Source organism: Neopsephotus bourkii, unplaced genomic scaffold (genome assembly GCF_033783945.1).
Source record: "Neopsephotus bourkii isolate Nb327-2 ecotype Australia unplaced genomic scaffold, CSIRO-AGI_Nbou_v1 NB_107, whole genome shotgun sequence".
Taxonomy (NCBI): Eukaryota; Metazoa; Chordata; class Aves; order Psittaciformes; family Psittacidae; genus Neopsephotus; species Neopsephotus bourkii.
In genome coordinates, this window is record NW_026900624.1 from 11,163,208 (window position 1) to 11,188,300 (window position 25,093).

A 25,093-nucleotide genomic window follows, 5' to 3' on the forward strand; every position below is an offset into this window, starting at 1 on the left:
CCCGCGCGGCGTTGGCGGCAGCGTGAGGTGAAGACGGGGGCGGTCTCGGTCTCAGCCACAGTCCCGCTTCCCCTCAGGGAGCGCTTGAGGGGGTTTGAGGGCCGTCCATGCGCCGGATGCTTCCCACCCACCGCCGCGGAAGGGCAGGGTCGAAGGCCGGCGGCTGCTGGCCACCGTGGTGCGGCCACGTTGCTCGGCGCCCTGTCGAAGGTTGCTGAGCAAGCGACACGTCTGCGGGGAGTGAGGAGCGGAGGTGGTGGTGCTGCTGTCCGCTTGTCACTGAGGTGACGCGGCGGGCAGGCTCGGAGGGAAGTCTTCGGAGGTGTCTTAAGGAGACACCCTGCCGTTCCTTGCCGTCAGAAAGTGGGGTGGTTGATAACAGGAGGCTGATCCGCTAGAAAAATCACAGCTCCTTGTGCTGTGAAATGGAGCAGTGGCAGCACATAGGTGGCTTCAGTGTATCTTGTTAAGTATAGCCCATGCCTGGCATCAAGCTTGAGGAGAAAGACCTAAAGCTTTTATTTTCAAGGCAAGAGTAGATGATCTCAGTAGGGTGATGCTTACCCGCAGAGAAGAGAAAGAACTGGGCAGAATTTAGCACATCTGCGCCTCATGTTGTGAACGTGTTCCCAAGCATAGCTGGTTGTCCCATAAGGTGGTACTGATGAGCTGCTCCACAAATGTGTGACTGGATCTACGGAACATAACTGGAGCTCAGCCACTCTTCCCGCAGTTGGAATGCCATACAAGGAATACTTTGGACTTGAGAAATGGGTTTACTCCATACAGCAGCATGGTGCTGAAGCATCCCCACCTAGAAACATCAGGCTTAAGAGTAATTCACAAATACGCAGCTCGGATGCTAAAGTTGGAAAACTCAAAATGTTTTCACAAAGGCTGATAGGAAGTGCAAGGGAGTCAACCCAGGGGAAAATAACATTAATGATACTTAACATTTACATAAAGCTCTGTGTTTACAACACTGTGTCATCATCAGCTGTTTAATCTTCTACCCTCTGAGCCAGTTCAGTAATGACTACCTCTGTGAGGAAACAGGATGAAGTTCTTGCTAGTTAAAGACCTGCAATTAAAATACTACTACTATTCCTCTTAACCAGGCAGCCTCTATATAATATAAGTAAACACTATTAAGGAAGTCCTTTTATCTCAACAAGTCACAGCTTGATTGTGGTTAAGGAGAGTTTTTATCACAGAATCATCATCTGTTTGGGTTGTCTGTGCACAGCTGTGGTGCAGAAGTAGTAGAGTTGCACTCTTACCTCCTCATTTCCTTCCCTTAGGAGTTTAATTTAGACTTTCCACAGCATTCCCTTAACTTCCTTTTATTTTAAAGACGGCTTCAGAAAACAAAAAGAGATAGTAAGAGATGTCAAGTATTCTTACCCGTCTTCCTGCCAAGATCTTATCTCTAAATTCATATAAACTGGCAAAGTAACTATAGACATTTCTTTGAAAGCACATGGTCTCCCAATCATAGAATGGTTTGGATTGGAAAGGACCTTAAGATCATCTACATGCCTCACACCAGATCATGTCACCCAAGGCTCTGCCCTACCCTGCCTTGAACACTGCCAGGGATTGAGCATTTACCACTTCTTTGGGCAACCTGTGCCAGTGCCTCACTGCTGTCACAGTAAAGAACTTCCTTATATCTAAACTGAACTTCCACTGTTGAAGTTGAAAGCCATCACCCCTTGTCCTATCACTACAGTCCCTAATGAAGAGTCCCTCCCCAGCATCCCTATAGGCCCCCTTCAGATACTGGAAGGCTGCTGTGAGGTCTCCACGCAGCCTTCTCTTCTCCAGGCTGAACAGCCCCAACTTTCTCAGCCTGTCTTCATACAGGAGATGCTTCAGCCCCTCAGTCATCCTCATGGCCTCCTCTGGACTTGCTCCAACAGCTGCATGTCCTTATGCTGAGGACACCAGAACTGCACGCAGTACTCCATACATTAGGAATAGTATGCACATACTAAATATACCAAGTATACTTGGATTAGAACATTTGTAAACCTGGCAAGTAGAAACCACTGAAAATGCATAGGTTATAGAATGGAGAAATGGGCCGTCTTCGGTTTGCCAAGACAAAAAGTTTGTCCCTACAAAGTATAAAGGTTATGTTCTATAGCACCCCCCACCCCCCACCTCCCCATGACTGGTAAGGGGTACCGCATTACTGTGTTGCTTCCACTCTTTATGTGTGCTTCTTGGTGGTTCTTTTGGTGTGAACAAATCTACCCTGATCTATTTGACAGCCAGTTGGCATAGATCCTGGTCCACGACTGGGGAGCCCAGGTATTGTTAAATATGACTAGAGGTGTGAAAGGAAAAACAGACATTCTGGGTTACCTGGGGAAAAACCTCAGAATTTTTCAGTCTGAAATTGCAGCTAGTTCATTTGTATGGATTTGATTTGAAGAGCAAAGAAAGTAATACTACTTGCATACCAGTTTGCTGTAAAGAGCTTAGTGAGACTTGAAAAAACATATATGAAAGAATATTATCAAGTTTCTAATTACATGTTATAGCTTTTGTTGTTCTTGAGTAATTATTTAATTTTATAGGATTTTTTACCTAAAGCAGTTTGAAGAATAGCCGGAAAATTAATGACTTATTGCTATAGTCATATGCAATCTCATCTATTGATCCTTGTTTATCCTCTAGTTTGTGGTCATTAACTTCCACAGCAGTCTCTCTGCTGTATCTGCTGTGTTTTATTCTAGCAACAAGGAAAAACCCAGTAGTGTCTTTCAAAGTTATTTGCTCACTGATACTAGGTGTTCAGTATTTTTCTACATCAGTATACATTTTCTTCTTCAGGATAGAGCCTTCTTTGTTATAAAGTTTCAGACATACTGTGACTGACTTTTTCATCTTTTTCCCAAGGATTTCACAGACAGATTAGCTGCCACCTACTTTGCCCCACGTACAAAATAATTCTCCACCATCTTTTTCATTTAGAGAGGAGCAGCTAGGATGATTTTTCGATTTAGGAGGTGAATGCTTCAACTCAGAGTTATGTTCTTCACTTTTTCTTCTGAAACATTACTTATTGCAGACTCTGGAAAGAAGACTGAACTCAGCGAAAAGCATGAGAGCACAAAGTTACAAACAGAAATTGAACTCTGGCACAAACCACTCTCATGGCTGAAGTTTATTTTCTATTGATTTTGAAGCTTGAGAAACATCTCTTATGACACAAAGACAGGCAACGGTCAAGACAGATTAGGAGGTGAGCTGTGTAGGGATGTCTCAGTAAATTCGGAATAATGGAACAATCAATCAGCTGCATTGATTTTGGATATTTTTAAACCCAGCTTAATGTATGGGATGCACTGATGATTTTGTTTTAAGCTGACACAGCTTGGAAGTGCTTACTGTGGAGGTCAATGCAATGCTTCATATCTTATTTCAAAATAGTATCTGCTTACATTCCTTAACTTTATTTTGTATTTATTTGAAGTGCTACATTCAGACTTACCTAAAAATCTTTTGATATCATGTCATATGGTCTTTTAATGAGGGAATGCTGAACACATACAAGCTACTTAGAAATTTCTTTCAGAATTTTGAAAGTATTTTGAGTAGTTTTTTTATTTTGCTACCTGATATGAGTAGCCAGGTAGCAAAGTTCATATCAAGCCATTGTGTTGGTTTGGGCTGAGACAGAGTTAACAGTCTTCACAGTTGCTGTTGTGGGACTCAGTTCTTCATTGGTAAAAAGCATACTGATATTTTTTAGTCTTTGTAAATGACATGATATCTGAAGTGCCTGGTCATAGTATGACAGAAATAAATAATCTCTAACAAAACTGTGTCATTTTTTTTGTCCATTATAAAGCTGCTCTGTGTAATGGTGTGCTTCACAGAAAGGTCCCTATAGTCCAGACTGGGACCAGCAGAAACCTGTAGGCACCAGTCAAGTGCTGACCAGTTGTGTAACTGGGGATACTTTGCTAGTTTTGCTGCAACTGGAGCTTACCTTGGTGTAGGAGGTGAGAGCAGCTTTCCTTCCAAGACGGGAAGCACAGTTTCCTCTGGCTCTCACCTCTTGGTCTCAAGATATATGAGCCAGTGGCTCTGGCATATATTATTCCAAATCTGGTCAAGGAAATCACTGACATGTATACTTGAGATACATTTTCAAAGTAATGTATGCCAATGCATTTGCCAAGGCAAGTTTTTGACAAAACAACTTACTTGAGATCTTTGCAACTGTATGTGTTCAGTTGTGCTCTCAAACAGTAACTTCAGGACTGCAGTAACTGGTCTGTAGTGAAGCAGCAAAGCAAGTACCCCGGCAGACCTTTGGACAGAGACAGATGTAAGGAAGAAGGTGGATTTTCAGTATAAATAGGGCACGCTTCTGTGCTGAGTGACTCTGTTTTCATATTTGACTGTAGATGCTTCTAGAACAAATACTAAATGCTCAGGCCTATCGTTAGATTGTGTAACATCATCTTGTGGGGTATATCTTCAAAACCTGTGGACACTATGTAGGTGCTGCAGAAGAATATTCATTAGTAAGTCTCTGTAAGGGAACACAAGACAAAACCAGCAAGTTACACAGACATAAGAGTGTAGCAAGGAGACTGGGGATAAAGCCTGTCTAAAGGATTTGGGAGTAGACTATTTGCTGGTATATTGCATGAACTCAGGTATGGGGATTCTTCTCTTAGCAGTGGTAGTGTATGGCTCTATAGGTAATGAAATAGTGTCTGTAAAATGCAGAATTGAAGTCAGAAGAGAATTTGAACTCCTTAACGCAACTGCAAATAATTTAGTATTTCCATTCTTCCAAGTCAGTTCTTGACTGTGCAGGTTTGACCTTTTGCATACTGGGCAGAATTGTGTGTATTTTACTACAACACTGCAAACCAAACACTGAATTAACCAGATTATGTTTATCTTTGAAGTGATATGGTTAAATCCCATGAAGTCAATGAGAGTTTTTCCAGAGGCTTTAATTTCACAAATTTAATAATACTAGTAACCCTGTCTTGGCTTTAAAAAGAGATGGGTTGTTTTGTGTTTTTTCCCTCATAGGAAACGCTACTAACAGAGACGCTTTTAATTTAGTTTTAAAACTGATTTAGCCCAATTTTAGTTTATACTTTTTTTTCTTTCTTTCTTTGCATTCTAACTCTGTTTTAGGATTATCTTTATAAGATCCCTCTGCATTTACATGTATGTTTTGTCCTGAAGCTTTATATCCCTTACGTTAAAAATTCCTATGGTAATTTTCCTTCATGTTCACCACAACCATAATCTGCTAGGTTGTCCACAGGTTGACCTCAGTTGCTGTTCTCGCTGTAGGTGTTAGTGTTGATACACAACACTGATAGCTTTGAGTTAAGGATCACAACAGACGTAGGCCACTACTGGCATCCTCTTGTTCCACATTCTTGTATCTCTTCGTCTTGCTTACCTGCCTTTCCACCTCAGTTCCATTAAGTCATCTTATATTCTGTTCAGTGTTACATCACATTTCTTTTAATGGACTATTCTAGGCTGTTGTTCAGAGAGACAGCTAATGAACCCCAGTTTTGACAAGCCAGTGATTCGTAGTAGGTGACTATAGCAGCAGACCTGTGTTTGATAAGTAGTGGTGGGAAATAGACTGCACACCCCAGTCTGGGGTTCATGTCAGAAATGGACACTAGGCTATCCTAGGAGACTGTAGCAGTGAATTCACAGGTGCCCCTGCTGGATCAAAGTGTAGGAGCAAGTGTTTCAAGCTAATACACACTTTTCTTTAGCCATATCTGTTACAGTGTTGGTTTTCCTAGAAAAATTATCTTCTGTTAAGGACAAAAGCCATTTCAGCAGCTTATGCAGAAGTTTATTGCCTGTCTTCCATCCCAAAGTTCACATCATTATTGAGGGGGTGAAATGGTAAATACATAACCAAATGTAAATATGTAATAGTAGTGACCTAATGATTTTCAATAGGCATACATGACCATTCATACAAATAGACACCTTTTCTTTAGTGTGTGGTCAGAATCTGTAGAATTACATCATTCATAGATAGGAGGAAAACAAGATAGAGTTAAGTCATAACTTAGGCTGCTGATAATAGGCCTCTTCATTGGGCAAAATGTGTCAGGGTTCAAAGCTACCAAAAGTCAGTCTGTTCTCGTAACCCTTATTTTTTCATTGTTTGGATGGGGTTGTGTGAAAATCATGCACACACGCAGCTCCTGTTCTTTGGCAAACATTCACAATGAGGAGCAAATTGCTGAAGTCCTCTGTGGCAAAGTCCATGTTTTTCAGTTTTTACCCTTTCTGTATTTTTGAGAAAGCTGAAGAATAGTTAGATTATACTTACCAGGTAGCAGCAATTCTGTCAGCAACTCACCAGTAGCCCTTGCCACTTTTGAATAAATACTCACAGACTTACGCAGCCAGAATTTTGGTCGATTTGTTTAGTTAATGGGGTGAATTTTGTTGGGCCACTTGTGTTGTTAATGCTCACATTCACTGATGTGTGGTATTGTTGTCAGGGTCTACAAAATCTTCTTTTCATTGGCTTAAGAAATTCCACTACTGGAACACAAACCCTTCTCACTGCTTAGAAAGACACAGAAAGACAGCAGAGCCATTTGTAAACTAGGGCCTTTATCACAAAGCAACTGGGCAACATTTTTCTTTTGACTTTGATTAATGAATTCTCTTTCTCTAATTCTGCAGGTACACTGAGTATGGAGGGGCCAGATGAGGAGGCTGAGCAAAGCCATTGCTACAGATAGCAAAGCAGTGTGTCTCATTCCCGGTGACATTGCTTTGGAGAGGCAAAGGAGAAACACCAAATTCTAAGAACTGATGGAGGTAGAACACGAACAAGAGTTAAGAAACTCTGGCAACTTAATGGCATGAGAAAAAAATGAGGAAAGAAGGTGCTTGTTAGAAGGTAATGAATAGTTTCCAGCCTCTAAAGTTTATGTTCAGAGGGACGTTCTATAAAGTCTAATGACAAGGTCCCTGAGCAATAGCATGTAAGTATAGCCCATAAAAATTATGACAATGCATTTATAGGCTTTATTTTCACAGATTTCACTTTAGCTTTAGTTTGCACTTGGTATACCAAAATGTACTAGGTAGTTAAAAACCATCTTTTTGTTAGGTGACAGAAGGTTTGATAGCATTGTTCTTAAACATTCCCTTTTATATGTATTAATAAAGTTGTTTGTTTATTTAGACCCTGGTTGTCCACTTAGTCGTAAAGAAATGGCCGTTATGCTAGAGGGTTTGAAAGATGAGCGATGCACCCAGACTGTAAGATCAGATAGAACAGCATCACATGCTCACAGAAAAGTACATACCAAGGTTTATGTTTAATTTGACATGTAGTTAAAAAAAAAATCAACACTTATCCTTTGCAATCCATGCAATTAATCTGTCGCTATACAACTCTACAGATTTATAGTCACCTAACATAAAGCTTGTTAAAGTAGAAGTACCATAGGCTCTGTAAAGCCTCATGACATATGTGCATGGCATGTTCTGGAGCATTTTTGTAGCCAAACCCCCCACCTTACATATTAGCAGTAAATTGCACCCTATAATGGCCTCATCTGAATACGCACAGTCTTCCTAATTTTAGCCTTTCTGATTTCTTGTGAAAGGTATGGATGCTTTCCAGAAGTGCAAGTCAGCTCAAAACAACTTACAGCAAAAATTTACAGGATCCAGACCTTGCTGGAATCCTCATTTTTGGTTTGTCAAGTAAAGGTGTATAATGGAGCATGCTACAAAATTGCTTAAACTGTGGTATGAAAAGAAATGTTGTCTTGCCTTCCAAATGCATGCTCTACTTCAGCAGTGGCTAAGAACATAGCTGTTTTTTCTGGGTAGGCCTCATGTTTTCTGGGACTTGCTTCTAAAATAATAACAAGTAATAGAGGTTTTCCAAAGTATGCTAACAACTTGTAAGCCAACACAAGCAATGCCACTGGTTCCTAATAAAGTTCCAGTTTGTCTAGTATCTTGTCAGTGCCTGCCACTGTTTTTGTTGCAGTGTTTCTGATGTAGGCATGACCAAATTCCTCAAGACATTCAGAATTAGAGTTATATTTCTTCTGGTTAATGCAGGCATGAAAACTTTTGGTAAGACAAACTGTAGGCCCAACTTTTTGTGGGGGGAGTACTCCCTATGCTAGGCTATGAAGGCAAGCCTTACATATGAAGAGACAGTCATATCCTTTTGGGAGCAATCAAGATCCTGCAATGAGAGGAGTGTAATTATTTTGCATATAATAAATACATTAAGTATTTAATTACTTGAAGGACAACTGGAAAGAAGAAGAACGTAATTTTTTGTGTTAGAGTCATGTTTTCTTGACCATACACATCATTCTGAAAATAGTTGGAGTTTCTAATTCACATAAAAAATTTTAATTCACATAAAAAAGCAGGTTTGAACCTGTTAAGCAGGCAGGTGTTACTGTTACTGAAATACCCCACAAAAGATGAACCAGGTCTTTTATATTTTACAGGAAGCATTTTCCTGAAGGGTAATAGTAACTAGTTTTCTCATTCCAATTCATCTTTTATTCATTATATTTATAAAGATGCAAACCTTTATTCTCTATTGCCAGAAAAAGAGAAGACACCTAAAAAACCAAAATGCTGTGTAAGCAAAACACTCCAGTGCATGTGTTTTACATCCCTCACCTTGGAAGAGACAGATCTAAACCCACCAAACATATGGTAGATGATAACAACATCACTCACATCACAGGTGCAGCTACAGTCATCAGTACATCAGTCAGACCAGGTGCAGCTACACTGGGATGACAGAGCTGCTCAGTCACGTCTGCTATTGTATCATACAGGCAGGATCATGCTGGCCAAATCTGCCTGCATCACCAAAGAGAGGGAGGTTGAGTGGGAAGGGACTGAAGTCTTTTCAAGCTTGCCATCCTGTTAAATACACACTTGCCATAATACATTTCCTGGCGACTGTTTTGCCAACAACCTTAGCAACAGATGTGATAGACTAGACCACCTTGCAAATCCTTCATTTTTAAACCCTTTCAAAAGTAAGAGTATAATGCGAACAAAACAAAATAGGAGCTCTTGACCTGAGTTTTGCACTCACCTAGCCAGTGTGCGTATGACTAAATGAAAGAAGACACTGGAAAAGCAGGCTTAATATGTAGGTATCCATATTTTATCTCTTTCCACCCCATCTTCTCCTTTTCATTTTAAATAATGATGAGAACTAGGTGAACACTGAATACGAAATTCATGTTCCAAAGAAGCAGGACAATATTACAGTTTAAAAATCAAATTGTTGGAGTTGGAAGATGGAGGGGCTTTAGACAGAAACAGCCTGGAGAAAGTCAGAAAGAGAGGAAGGTTGTCTTTAACCCAGGTAAGGATTTGGGAACTTTCCTGTTAAAACCTATGTTCAACGCAGTCTTGCAGAAGTAGACTTAGAAAGGAAACTTTTCCTTCAGTGGTGACAGCAACCGTATACTTCCAGTAATTTGTGCTGAATAGGGTTTCAGCTGTGCAGGCAAAGCAAGGTGAGAGTTCCGACACAACAGAAAGCTTGGGCAGGGCTATCACCTCTTGAAAATCAGAGTAGCCCATTTTCTCTATTCCAGGGCTGTTAGTGGCTGCAAAGAGGTGCAAAATAACACAAAAATACCAACAGTGCACATGAGTGGATTTCCAGTGGTGCAGACATACTGCCAGTCCAACGTCATTTTTATGGAGGATTATTGCAGCCTCTTTTGCAGTGAGTAAGGTAATTTCTGCTTAGACCATGAAGGTACAAAATCATGCATGCCAGTGTTACAAAAGAGACATACTGTCTGGGGATTATGTTTATTCCTGTTTGGAGAACCGCTGTATTGCTGTAGACTCACTGCACGCAAGTATTGGTCAGGGAGATTTCAACAAACCTGTACTCTTTATTTGTGCCTATAATAAAGTAATAAAAATCAATTAATATGCAGAAAAAAATGAAGCAATATAAGGCTGTGATCCCGCATTAACTGATATAAAATCTGTGCATGCTGGAATTCCTGGCAGGAAAAATTTGCTCTGCATTGGCATGAGCACATGACTGTATTTTTATCAAATCAGCCAGAGCATATGTTACAGTGTTCATTCAGATATTATGCCGGCTTTCTGTCAGTTGAAGAGTATAAATTATGCCTGATCCAGCATAAAGTCACGCCTACAAACAGAAAATATCTCATCTGATAGAAACTCTCCTGGGATTAAATGATTTCTTCCAGCTATTTACAATCTCACAGAGTAATAGCCTACCACCCCAATATGCTGTAAACTCTGCATAGTCCTTAGACAAGTCTCTTTCAAGTCAGAGCATGCCTGTATCTGATTAGCTGTAAATAAACTGACAGTTTTTTCCTCAGAGGGAAAGAAGGGGAGAGTTGCAAAGTCAAATTATATTTTACACCTTAGGCAAATACAAAAATGTTTCAGAATATGATTTTTATAGAAATCTCAAGTGTACTCATCTGTAAATGTAAATACTGAGAGGGGAGACATAATTCTGGAAAGTATGGGGTTATGTTTGGGCCCATATTATGAAAGAAAAAGGATTTGATTTTGTGCTTCCTGACATGTTGCTTCTTTTTAATATGCAGCTGCTGTGTCACATTATAGATCCTTGGCATTTCATTGTGAAGAGGAATGATCATGACACTAGTTACTGGAGGTGAAGGCAACGAACAAGAACATTACAGTGTGAACCAGATCTTTTGAAATCTCATAAGTCAAAGGGCTGAATCCATCAGCAGGCATATACAGGTTTAAGTAACTTGGATATAAAATGGGCTGAGGTTATTTAAGATTTTATTGGAGTTTTGTTAATTGTCATTTAAGCTCCATTCGAATTTATAAATTTACTTTTGTCACTGCAGTGTTGTCTGTCTTTGCCCAGGGATTGTAACTGTCTGCAATTCAACATTCAGTGACAGAACTGCTTAACATTGTCCAGGCAAGCCTGGCTCCTTGCTTGTACACCTGCACTGCAGTCTTTACTACACTAGCATGATTGTTTTGGGTGCATAGTGGGCTAGCCTGTGATTTAATTCAAGAAAAGTAGGGATTATGAAAACTGGCACTGCCACTGACTGTTTTTATCTTTTCCTCCAAACTACATGGTGTATGAAATTAAATGGAACCAGGAGCTTAGAGGAGACCTGATAAAAGGGTATGGTGGTGTGGGATAAACTGAAAGAAGGATTATTCCTGACAAACTCAAGGCAAGAGCATGCCTGTACCTCCATTCCAGGGAATAAGTTAAAATAGAAAAAGTTATCCTGAAAAAAAAAGTTATCCTGAAGCAGATGGAATCATATGAATACAGAAATACTTTTGAAAAGTACAGCATGTACTGGGGCCTGTAAGTCAGCTTTTTTTTCTGGTATGACTACATCTCTATACCACTGTGACGGTATAACAATGTTAATATAAATGTTCTCCTAACAGAGTTATGCTAATAAAACTTTTACAGGTACAAGACCCCTAAAAATTGGAATAATCAATAAATAGCATACCCATCTAACGTTAAAAATTGCACACCCCACATTCAACAAGAAATCCTATAGTGCAGATCTTAGTTAAGAGTTTGTAGAGCTGTGATGCTACTAAGCTAGCACTGTAGGACAATGAAGTTCTTCTTTAGAAGCTGAAGAGCCATTCCATTTCTCTTGATACATTTTGGTGAACATTCCCAAATCATTCTCAGCACAGCTGAAACATCTTTAGCATTCTTCTACTCTTTCTTCTTCCACTACCACCTCTTGAAAGCTTATGTTTGTTCTCAGAAGGGGGCCAGATTGTACTGAGAGATTGGTATTTTTAATAAAAGTTTCCTGTGGAGGAATAACCTAGACTCTTGGCAGCATACCACTATTCAATTCATACAAAGCAGTCAGAATTTACTCTAGACACAGGCTTTGGCTCATTACCGTTGTGATATGATCTGTACTAGCAGTGCTGTTCTAACTGCAATGCTTCTATAGCCATATCTGCAAAGGGTCTTTAATGCATAGAAACTTGATCCCTCAGATGTGGATGTAGTCCTGTGTTCCTTCTCCTTCCCTCCTTGCCTCTTACCTTCCTCCTAGAATCCCTATTAGTGGCTGGTCTGTCAAAGAAATGCTCTGGCTTGTAAGCTGCACTGTAGGAAAGTTTGTAAGGAGCATTGCTCTTAACATTGCAGAATATTGGTGTAAATATGATGTTGGGTGCACGTGGTGTTTATTTTCATTCCTGCAATTTGGTATTCCTAACATGTCATGTGGATAGGTTTTGTGATGTGGATTAACTTTTGTGAATGCTGCTTACCTCTGTTTAAGTTACTGTCATCCTTACATGCTCCAAAAAGGCAGTTGCTTTCACAGTAGTATTCCAGGAAGCCACAAACTTTTTTCCCTCTTTCATTCAAAGTTCCCTCTTCAGCCCTCTATGCAACTGCCTATTTCTAACACACACTTAAAATGTGACCTGCAAGAGCCAGCTCATTTCCTGGTAGTTTCTGTAGCGCACTAGCCACTGTTCTTTGTGCTCCCATGCCAGTCATATCAGTCTCCTAAGAACGTGCCCTGTCATCAAAGCATGTATGAGTAAGAACGTTTTGATCATACAAGAAATAATTCATCATTATGCAGCAAAGTCTATAAAACCGTAAGGTGCATTTTTGAAGCAGTGAAAACCTAATTAACCTTTTTTAGATACAAATCTAGAAAAACCCCAAACCCTTAAACTGTGTTAGTAAGGCAAAATGCATAGAAATCTTTTACACAACACAATTTATAATGATATGCAATTATTATAATTGGTATGTTGTTAACTCCCAGTATGATTAAGTCTCATTGCACAGCAATGATAGTGGCACACCTGATTTAGGATTTGCCCACAGATGATACAAAAATAAATTCCCCAAAACAAAACATGAAATTTTTTGGGTGACCTTATGAAATACTTTAAGAAAGGAGAAGGTCCAGAAAGAGAGAAGAGCTTGGGGAAATAGGTAAGTGGTAAAAAAATATGCTGAGGGTTTGCTTTAATTGGGAATAATCCTGAGCATCACCCAGTTTCAACCACGATGCCTTTTGTGCTTAGAGCCTCATCAGTCATGCACATGGTGCTCCTTGGTCACAGAATAATTTATTTTGGAGGTATCTTGGAGGTCACTTGGTCCAACCTTGGTTTGGAGCAGGGCCATTTGAAAGCAGGTTGATCAGGGCCTTGTCCTGCTGAGTTCTGAATATCTTCAAGGATAGAGAGTCACTAAATCCCCTTTGTTATAATTTTTTTTCCCACAATTGCTATTCTATCTGTCCTACAGTTTGTCTATCCTACTATATGATTCATGACCAGGATCATTTTAGGAAGTAATTTTGCATTGTTAGAATCTGCTGCTCTTCTCCCTTCTTCCAGTCTTGGACTCTGATGTTAGGGGAGCACAAAGGACAGGAAATCACAAATCAGGAGACCAAGGAGTTAGTCTGGGAAGCTTCTGGTTCTTACAGCCAGAGAGGATTTTGTACAGTGCCTTGGACATCTTCTTACCATGACATCCACTGAGGAGCTGAACTGGAGAGTATCTTTTGCTATAGTTAGTCAGATGGGTCAAGGTCTGCATGTGTATTTTAGTGGTTCCCAAGTCTGTTATGTTTTACTTTAGTTTTCCTGAAGGCTGGGGATCTGCAATCGGATACTAAGAGCACTGCTGTTTATCCAGTCCCTGGTCTGCTCCCAGAACGGCAGGCAGATTCCCTCACAGACACTGGGAAAGGATTACTGGTGCCTCAACTTACTGCAGTACATAAAGTTATAGACTGTAGCCCTGGAACTGGCCAATGCACATGCAGGTACACAGTGCCAAGACAACACAGTAAAGGTATTGTTCCATGCATGCTTTTCCCAGCAGCAGCCTGTTTTAAGGCGTTCCCAGGACCCGCCTCGACTGACAGCTGCTTGTTCCTGATGCCCTTTCAGTTTTGCCAACACAGCTGTTTATGTGTATGTTTGGGAACTGAATTGTGAGACTAGCTCAGGTTAAACTACCTAACAATGGTTTGGTTTTTGTTTTTTTTTTTTTTGCATATCTTTAATACCTGTTTAATTCCCTGGGCTTGATTCACAGTGTGGGCTTGCAGACACGTTGACCAAAGTCATATGGCTGTCTAGAGAACAGGAAAGGAAGGAAAAATAGTTGGAAGTATCTTAAGTCAGTATTGCTGCCACAGGAAATGTGTCTTCAGACTTACAGCTTTGTGGTGTTGCTGACAGCTGAGCTGAGCTACTGCTGTTGCTCAGTGTCCAGTGCCTGTTCTGTACTCAACCCCAGCAATGAGTACACTCATACAAGTTTTGCTCACCAGCAGTGATAAACTAAGGTTAAATTAAAAGAACCTAGTTGCCAACTCTGCACTTTGGATACCTACTGGCTTGAGGACTAATAATCTTGCAACATCTCTGTCAATTTGCATGATCTCCACAGTTCAGTAGAAAAGAGTTTACAGAGTGGCATTGAATGAGGTGTACTTTTACTATGCACTTAATCCAGAGTAACAACGGGCAGCCAAGCAGAAAGAGCTGACTCTACTCTTCCCCTAGACTTGTGTGCATCAAGTGCCAGCACTTCTTCTCTTGTACCACATCAGATAGTCATGCAATGCAGGAAGAGTCAGTTCCCTTTGATAATCTGATAGATAACTGATAATGTTTGAGGTTTTTTGGTGGGAACAATGATCTAAATTGAAGGGACTAGGAAAAGCAGAGGTAATGAGCTAAAGTGAGGGTGTTGCCCTTGCTCTTTGGTAACCCAGTATTGCTGAATTTACAAAGCAACTCTCTTTGGGCTTGTGGAATAGGAACTGAATTACCAGTGCATTTAAAACTGACATTCTCCTTTAAATTTTTATGTTAATTTTAGTCTGCCACTGATGTCACACAAGCATACAGCAGGAATCATTTTACTGAAATCACAGCCCCTGCCATGTCCCTTGTGAAGTAATTTCTACCTGCATAAAGTACATATAAAATGTCACTAAATCAATTCAGCATTTTATACCCACTTGACAGTCTTATTGCAGTGATGTAAACTACTGCAATATGAGCCATCAGTGAATAAAATCACACTAGAATAAAAGTCTTGTGTCAGAATCCCATCCCATAGTATAAGTGGTTTGTACTGTTTTAATGCAACATCACAAAACTGAAAAATCCTTAGTAGTCCTGCCAATATTCTGGCACTTGAAAGGTCCTATTTTCCATTTCCCCATAGTCCCTTTATGTTATTCCATTAGTTTAAAAAGGCTATAAAGAGAGCACATTTAGCCACTTAGGAATATTTTCACTTCTGTGTTGCTCTTGCCTTTGGCATAGTAGGTCTGTTAGGTTGTGGCTGAGGAGAAAGGGTCGTGGCTGGCCCGTTTCTCTATTCCAGCTATTCTTGGCTGCTGGAACAGCTCCTAGGGGCCCCAGGCTGCCAACTGCACTGAAATTGCTGGTAGCCTTAAGACTATTCAAGGAGTAATTAGCTACTAAATGTGGGTAATCGTGACAGACTCTGTCTTATACTGTTTGTGTCTGAACAAACTAATTAAAGGCTGCACACACAAAAAGAAGAGAAAAATCCCTCTTCTTTTCAGTAAAAGAATTAAGGGAGAGAATTTGATCTAATACTAAAAAAAGCTGTTTCCTCTAGTAGGCTCCTAGCACATTTTGATAATTACACTTGCAAAATGAAGCCCAACTAGAGTTTGTAAATTAAATACTTTCACTGTGGTACCCACCCTTTGTCCTCTGCTCTTGATTTTAGAAAAGCCACTGTACATTTTTCACAAAAAGGTTGTTCAGGGCAAGAACATTTACAAACCGTTCTTGCCTACGAACAATCAGAAAGAGGCTCTTGCAAGAGCAGCAGATTCAGAAGAAAACACCCCATTCACTTCCTCATAGCCAGCTAGAGCAAATTATTTTAGATGACACATCCTTTGTGTTCTAAGATGCTGCAGTATCATTAAAATCCTCTCAGTTGTTCTTAGGGTGCTATAGTGCTTCCCAGCCACCTGGCCACTCTAAGCAGTCTGTTTCTTTCTCAGACCTGTAAAATGTCTCTCCGATATGGCAAACAATTTGCAGTGTCCTGACTTGTGCTTTAATTATAGCTGCTAAATTTGGGATGTTTGCTGTCTGGTTTATTCTTCTGATCCTGATGGGTTGGCTGTAAGTGTATATTTAAGATGGAGTACTCTGAAATACACAAATTAAGTCATTAAATACAGCAGAACTGCATCAGGCCTGGTAGCTATTTATGGCTGTAATCAGTTATCAAATGCAGAGTCCCAAACTGTCCATTTTTTTGACTGCTAATTTTGGTAAGAAGATAGGAGAAAAGCTGTGCTTGTTCAGAAAGAAAGTATCCCTTCTAACTTCAAAGGGGAGGAACAAGCCATGCTGTCTTGGTTTGTCCAGAGAGCAGAGAGCTGTGAACTGACCCATGTATGCAAACACCCTGCAAAGTTCAAATCTGATTGAATTTCAGACATTTTACAGCCAGGAATACAGGTGTTACCTCACGATGGCAGCTGCAATTCCTTCTTCATAGACTGCTTCAAAGAGCAGCTGATAAAGCCTTGTCTCCCTGTTCAAATATTTGCTTACTCTGTGTTGTGAAAGTAGATTAGAAATAACATATTGCAACTGATCTTCATTCTCCAAAACAAAAGGAAACAAAGCTTTATTACTGAATGCAGTCTTTAACTAGAACAGGCAGTTTATGATTGTCTTTTCAATACAAATTTGGTGATCAGCAAAGTTTGTGGCTAACTACCTGTTTTCTTCTTTATCCGCTCGATTGATTTGCACTTGGGAATTCATGTAAGTGAGGTGTTCTGTGTTGATGTGAGAGCTTCTGTGGAAATGTGAGGTCATGGTAGCTGATTGTCCTGCTCTTTGAACTGAGAATTTGTGTGACCTGACTGGCAACTCATAAAAAGACTCTTAAGTAAAGAGCAGCAGTGATACTGGTTTAGCAGGACAGTCCAATCTGAAATAGTCTTCAGGTTGCTTTAACTGGTGTTAAGGCTGAGGATGAATGTTCTGGATATGATGTATGTGGAAAGATTTCAGAAGGCCCATGATACAGGATTTCAAGTAGTCTCCTTGTTTACAGTCTTTGTAACATCAATATGTATTTTGTGCTCCTTGGTACTAGCAATTAGAAGCATCGTAAAAATGAAAGGCAATCATTGCAGCCCAAAAGAGGGGGAAAGAATCAGAAATTGCTCTGTAGCCTCATCACTCCTGTATAATTCAGGAAAGAGCCATCAAAAAATGGGAAGGGTGATACATCTGTATCTTTTCAAGAAGTCTGATAGGTGGTGCTACAGTGTGCAGCTCTGGAGTTTGCCCTGGAGGCATTCTGGCTGAGACAGTGAAAATACAGTCAGATAAGCTACAGTTTAGAAATATCTGTCATTGTTCATCATTATTCACATAACTTCATGTAGATGGAGGTAGGTATGAGTACTACCTTGCAGTAGAAAATGCAGGCTTGATAAAATAAACCCACGTGTGACACACACAGCTTCCATGTGGATGCATGTAAAAAGACCAGGCTCTTCAAGTTTTATAAGACAAAGCTGTGGTTTGTGTTGGGTTTTTTGTATTGTTTTTAATTGACACTAGCTAGCAGTTCACAAAACTCTCCCCTGCATTCAGATGCAGAGCTGTTTCCCATACCTACAACTGGTCATCTCACTATTAAAATGTGTTCATTTATTTTTACATTAAAGGATTAGTGTCATGTTCCCTGTCTTGCCCAATGATCCTGACACTCACTTTTCTCTTCAAGAAGGGAAACTTCAAGTACTGCAAGTGCCTGACCATTCCAAGAGCAGAGCATTACCCTGATGAACAGAACACACCTCAGTGACATTTGCGTTTAACTGCCTTTGGCCAAGGAAAGAATTAGGCAAAATTTCCAAGGACTAATATCATTTTGTAAATGCGAGTATTGCCACTGTGGTGTTCTCCCCTGTGAGGTCACAGCAGATCTGTCCTGACCTCCCCCTGGAAATTCTGCATGATGACACACAAGTAGATGGAACAGAGCACCTGCAGCTCTGCACTGGGATTTCCCTTTTGAGCCACTGTAGGCAAGTGCTTCCCTAAGACAGCGGTTTCAGGCGACTTCTTCATCAGCTCACTAGTTTGTCTGGATTTCATTTGAGGCATGCAGGCATCCACTGTGTCAGGAGCTTAAATGAAAATGGATCTCTGGATTCCAGACTCACTCACACCTCGTTAATATCTAAGCTAAATGCTACCTAAGAGCTCTGTACAAATTGTTACTGAGTTTGAGTGTTCTCTGAGCTGGCCACACGTAAGGTAGCTCTGTTCAGAGAACTGAGTGGCTATATGCTGGCATTGTGGTGTTTTACAGCATAGTGCACTTACAAGAGAGCAGAAACTTACAGATATGGAGGAGAGACCAGGACAGCTGCTTTCCTTGACTGTGCAAGCTTATATTGCCTTAACTCCTTGTGAAACCACAGCCAGTCTTTAGGTATTGCTGGGAGAAGCATTTTTCTATTTTTAACTGAAATAGCATTGCCACTCCAGTTTATCTGAGTAGTGCTGCTGCAGAATATTGCTATATTTAGAAATCACTGAACTTCTTAATGCAAGAACATCTTATTGTGAAAAAGATCACAGTGTACTTCTCTGTTCTGTTAGTATTCTTGAGTTTTGTAGTTTATGCTAGACCACTGTATTCCTCTTTAATTAACACTCACATAAATATAGAGCTTCCTATGTAATTGTAGCATCCATTTCAATCAATTTTTGTCTCAAGGGGATGTATAAAGATTATTCCTCTGATTTTCAGTCACCATTAGCTGTGAGCTCATCCAGAGGCTCTGAATTGTGGATAGGGAAAAGGCATGCTGGTAGATGGAATTAGTATGCCTCTTGGTACATACCCATGCATATCGGTGCATGAAATTAATACCCTGCTTTAGTATACCCACTCCTTTTGAAGGAACCTATTCCCTCATTAGGGTTGGATTTGTGGCATGCAAGCTGCACATTAGCAAGCAATGTGAGACTTAAATTTCTGAGTGAAAAGTACGCTGTGTAACACGCTCACACATCTTGTATCTCATTTTCATAAGTTTAAATAAAGAACCAATTCCGAAAAAACATACCTCATTATAAAGCAGTGAGGATCAAAGTCAGGCACTGGGATGTAGTACAAGGAGTCTTAAAGCACTAAAGACTAGCAAAATAAGGGTAGGGTTACCACTGAATCAGGACTTCCTTCATTGAGCATGCCTATGAACTTAATTGGTCAGCTCTGGATACACATTTGCTACTGGGTAGAGAAGTCTGGTGTTGCCAACTTCTGGCTTTGGAATTTGATTATACACAAAGTAAAGCAGGTATTCTCAAGGACAGGTTTATCAATTGTTTCATCTCTTGTTCAGGAATTGCAAATATTATTTTTCCTTTCAAATTCCTTCTTCCTTCATACTTAATGGATATTTGCTTCCAAGGAGCAAAGGCTGTGTGCGTGGTATCAGAAATTAAACTCAGAATTGAGTAGAAATATGTTAGAGAACACATGGAAACATATAGTGATAGTCTTTATGCCTTTAAAAAGCTAATCTGAAACCCACACTGCAAAGTCAGGAGATAAGAAATACCTATCAGCATGCACGCATTTTGGATATGCAGAAAATAATTTGGCACGAGGTTTAGACATTTCAGACGTCAGGGTTGAGCAATGTGAGCACTGTAATCTCATTACTTCTTCAGAATGGCACACACAAATGCCCTAGAAGAAATCAAAGCCAATTTTCTACGTTTTAAGAATATGCTACTAAAAGTTTTGTGTGTCAAAGGGGAATTCATATGGAATGTCATATGACACCCACACTTACAGTGTTCCAACCTGTGCTCAGGCTGTGCTGCAATATAACATACACAGCGGGATTGCACAGGGCAGGTGGGAATCCACAAGCCTCAGCACAGGCAAAGTAGGCAGTCTTGGCAACATTTTTTCTGATATTTGTCATTTGGCTGTAATAGGGCAGATTTGCTATTGCACTTTCAGGTGTACAGGAACAGGACCAGACTGGTTGCTAATTTGAATGATTTTAGTTGTGCATCCAATGCAAATACATCTATTTACCAAACAATCCGTGAGTGAAAAGGTTCAGAGCTTTGCATCAGCTTTGCCATTTGTGGATCTAGCAACTAATCGCTTGACACAGCTTTAATTAAAACATTACAGGTATAGACTTCATATTTCCTAAGTAGGGTAGATTGAAAAGTTTGACATGGTAGTAGAATACAGAGATTATCCCACAAATCCTTGGGTTTAGAACTTTATAGACAAATATTCTATTTGTAGGAATAAAAAGGTTTGTATTCAGTGGTTCACCTAGAATAATAAATTACTTAGATTTTCTGAAGGAGGTCTTGAGGAAGACCACTCCCAAACTGAGCGTGTGTCTTTAAGTAGCTTGAATTGTAACATGTAATTTAGAAGCACTCAAAAAAACGAATTCATGTGAGCCAATCTACCATTATATATCCAGTATCATATGTGTCTGAGGCTTGATAGACCAGTAAGGTAGATGATTCACTTGATTTACTTATGTAGGTGGTTAGATTAGTGGTGCTAGTAATTCCGTAGGCTCTGTCTGCACTGTTCTCTGTAATATTAGGATGCTGCCCCACCCAGTTTACTGTCCCAGCTTGGAGCTGGCAGCTCATGGTGCCACCTACCCTGGAAGGAAGTCTGTGACCTAATCTCCGTACGGTGGAAGATTCCCAATGCAGCAGCTTAGCAAAGGCTTTCTAAATCAGCAATGGAATGAGAAGACTGCTGTTTGGTTGGTCTGGCATGATTAAAACTGGACCAACACCTCGTTCCAGAACAAGGTCAGGAAATTAAAGGAGGTCAGAACAAGCCAAGAATAGCACGTTGTGCTTAGGGGCTTCTCAGGGGGAAGCATTCTTGGCTGAGGTATGATGTTTTCCGGGAGGATTTTAGCAGGGAGGCACACACCTGTGACATGACACTGTATGTAGTGGGGAGAACAGGGAGGGGAACTCATTGCCTAGTGAGAGGTACAGGAGAACCTGATTTGTCACAATTTTGCTTTTAGGCAATTATATTTATCAGGCAATCTCTAGAGCTGCTATCCCCATTCCTAGTCACTGACTCAGTCATTCAATATTCTTGTAGCCTTACTTCATTCCTGCAAGATCACTGGTTCTGTAATTGTCAGTGGGGAGTGGGGAGGGAGAGAGAGGAGCCTACAATGGCAACTGTAGGGCTCCTATGCCAGATGGTATTCCCCCATCTGAGGGCAGGACAGCATATGGCATGGAGCCCTGGCATGCTAGAAGCACACTGCACACATTTAATGCCCGCTGATGGGCACCATGATCATTGTAATTATAAGAGGTGTCATTCCATCCTATTCCATGGCCTTATGTGATCATCACAAACAATGAATTCATGGATATCAGCTCCTGAGTTAGAATGGTGTTAAAATGCGTGCATAACTTTAAATGTGGTTGCTAAGTCAGTTTGTTTTGGGCCCTATATTAGGCTTTGCACGCATTTCTAAAAAATAACAGGAATTTATATGGTAGAAAGCAACAAAATGCTGATGAGCTCCAGAGTGATTTTTCAGCAGGTGTCATTTTATCCAGAGCATTTATCCTGTGCATGGTTAAGAAGTGAATTAGGATGGGGAAGAGGTCATTCGCTGAGAAATGTCTATAATCACCTTTCATGTTTTGTTCTAGAAGAGAACTGAAAGCAACAAACAGTAGCGCTGAACCTGACCCAGCCTTTCTTCCCTGCTCACACATGTTTTTAACTGCATCTCATTCATCCTGGCTACAATAGGCACCCAGTAAGGCTACTGCATGCAATTAAACAGAGTCAGAGGATTTCACTTACTACACAGACTTTGCATATGACCTTCACAATGACAAAAGAAATGCAGGCATGCAGGGTAGCCTCAATCATAGTAAGGTTTGGATCCATTTAAAACTGTTTGGCACAGGCAGATAAAATGGTAAAACCACTTTTAGATCCTGTAACTGGGTGTATCTGCAGAGGGAGTGAAGGGGCCATTCTACTCACTGTCAATGTCCACAGATTTAGAGCAGCAGGGATAGGCTGATTTATCAACAGCTCTCCTTTCTCCTAGGCTCATACATGTATACTTTCATTTCCCAGCTTCACTTGGTTCTCCTCAAAGCAGCTCTATCTACTTGGACTTTCTTTGAGGTGAATTTACTGACTTTTCCTGCTACAACTGATATGTACTACTTCTCTTAGCTACACAACAGAACACAGGATATTGAATCACATACATATTCTATCACTGCTGTATATACACTGAAATGGTAATTGGTCTAAAAGAGTGCATTAGATAGATTGCACTGTAGTTAAAAATAATACATGCAAAATACTCAGAGGTAATTGCAACAGCCAGATGTAATATAAAAGGAAATAAAATTTTTATGCTTATGGATGATCATACTCTTACTTAAGACAGGGTTGGTTTACACTTACTATGCAGGGTTATTCAAACTTTCATATAGTTCCTATTTCCAGAAGAAGGTAAGATAGCTTAAGCAAATACTTTCCTAATTTATTCTTAAAGAATATGAGCATTTTAAAGTAGCATGTTTTAAAAATGAAGCAGAACTTTAAATAACTGTGATCTGCTTCTGTTTGCAAACTGAGCTATCAAAGCACTCCAGCTTCTTCTCACAGTACAATTTTTAGTGCTTTTACCCTAAAACGTCAAATAATCACATTTGGAACTGAACTGTATGTTCTCCTACAAACTGATTTTCTTATCACTCTGCTTGTTTCGTTTCCACAGCCTAATTTTTCCTTAACTAATATGTTGAAAAATAAGGATTAATTGAAGAGGAGAGACTAAAATCCCTTCTTGTACCATGCTTTTTAGGATCAGGCATTTCCTACAAAAAACTTCTCCTACTGCCCACAAAGGAAAGTTCTTCCCAGTCATTCACCTATTTGTGCCTCTTGTCTGCAATCAACAAATATTCACTGGCTCTGCAAGTCCATCCAGTGGCTACATATGGGAATTGCATATTTTAGAAGGTTAGTTCCAATTTTGTGCAATTTAATTTAGTAAGTAGTGTAGTTAATATTATTACTGGAAATAAACACGAACCAAAATGTGCAATTGGAATGCTCCCAGCCTTTGCTGATAAATAGGTCTGCATCTGTGAAGTACTCTTTGAATAATACCGAAAACTGATTTGTTACTGCAGCTACAAGAACAAAATAAAAGCAGATGATTATTTATTGATATTTATATTAATCACCTACTAGAGCAAGGAACAGAAACCTGCTGAGTGAAAAGCTTTATCTTATTTTCATTTTGAAACTGAAACAACTGAGGTCATTGTGAATACAAGCTCTTGTGAGAGTTGTCCTCTTAGATCTCAGCATGCTTGTGTTTGTACTAAAGCAGACCTGCTTGAAATTACATCTTCTGGTTATTAAATATGGGTTTTGTTACATGCCATCAGATACTAGAAAAAGTAATTAAAAAAATGAATGTAAAAGAGGACAAGATCTGAACAATGTGTTCCAGAAGTCCCATTAAGAATTTATATACAGACGATTTACAGAAAACCCTACTGAAGTTCAGCGTAAAATCTTGAAGTGGTAAATGCTCCATCCCTGGCAGTGTTCAAGGCCAGCTTGTACAGAGCCTTGGGTGACATGATCTAGGGTGAGGTGTCCCTGTCCATGGCAGGGGGATTGGAACTAGATGATCTTAACGTCCTTTCCAACCCAAACCCAAATTCTATGATTCTGTGATGGGTCGTCAGACCAGCCAGGCTCGCTGTTTGTTTGAGAATCTACCATTAGATGTAGCGTTTCCCCTTGTTGACAGCAGTTTGAGCCTCAGTGCCTGGAGCCTTACTTCTAACATGACTTCCATTATAGCTATCAATAATTGCTGGAGTGGTAACTGTGGAGAATATCAATGTGATACTTTTACCAGTTACAAAATATCGTGTGCTAAAAGCCTTTTAATTCTCTGTTCTTGACACATACAGGCTTCTAAAATGTTCACCATCATTATTTGCTTTTTTCTTCCCATGAAAGTAAATTAATTTTTAATTTTGCCTTTTACAGTGAATACGTTATGATACAGTGTACAATTACATGATTGCCTCTTACTTGCCTAGGGGTGCCCTGCTTCCATTAGTCCATAGGTTGGGAAGGCATAGAGAAAGACATTTATAACACCAGCTTAAATCTAGCTTTCCTTAAATTTTAAGAGAAGTTCTTAATTTTTCAATCTATATAAACAAATGTTACCCTAGAAAGTTTCAGAAGTGTGTCTGAGACACTGTTGTGGCAGGTACTCTGTACACGTTGAAATAATCATAGAATAACTCTTGGGTGCTGTGCTTGTGCAGCAGGAAAATCATGACATAATGGCCATCACAGAAATGTGGTGGGACAATTCTTGTGGTTGGAGTGCCTCAATGGATGACTACAGGCCCTTCAGAAGGGATAGGCAAGAAAAAAAACATATTTTGTTGCTAGAGATGAGCTGTGCTAGGACCATGCCATACCAGTTTTTATTTGCTTCCCTTTTTTGACACCTGGGAAGTGCATGACAGTTGCAGCTCATATTCTGCATCTTCTAGACAGTAGCTGTAACTTGCTAGCATGATGTTCATGTAAACTTTGATGTTTAAGGAGCTGCAGTATTTGACCCTCCCTTTCCTTCAGCCACCAGTTCCTTTCACAGTACCTGATATCTGCTAGTGCTTACATTTAGGATGCTGATCTCCATCTCACTACAGCAAACCTGTATATCTCTATAACAGAATTAAGCAAGGGACACAAATTTGGTAGGCTACCAGGTAATATGCTGGCTTCTCCTTGGCATGGCACTGACCTGAGAGAAGTGTACTGTTCATGTTCATTCCACAGTGTCCCGCGGATTGGTTTTATCAAACTACTCAGTCTTGCAAGTGGTAA

At 40.1% G+C, this 25,093-nt stretch overlaps 2 long non-coding RNA genes across 3 annotated transcripts; one reads left to right on the forward strand and one right to left on the reverse strand.

The window, feature by feature from the left end:
* Positions 1-94: 94 nt before the first annotated feature.
* On the forward strand, positions 95-23,204 carry LOC133214125 (uncharacterized). 2 transcript variants are annotated; one of them, XR_009726003.1, is made up of 3 exons: positions 95-284; positions 6,715-6,934; positions 23,028-23,204. It is a non-coding gene; the product is annotated as an uncharacterized LOC133214125 (long non-coding RNA). The 2 variants fall into 2 exon arrangements; XR_009726002.1 differs by lacking the exon at positions 23,028-23,204 and adding an exon at positions 7,650-8,100.
* LOC133214131 (uncharacterized) lies at positions 8,160-19,800 on the reverse strand. Its single transcript, XR_009726009.1, has 3 exons — positions 19,211-19,800; positions 8,758-8,883; positions 8,160-8,245 (listed from the first exon to the last, which is right to left on the reverse strand). It is a non-coding gene; the product is annotated as an uncharacterized LOC133214131 (long non-coding RNA).
* Positions 23,205-25,093: the final 1,889 nt, after the last annotated feature.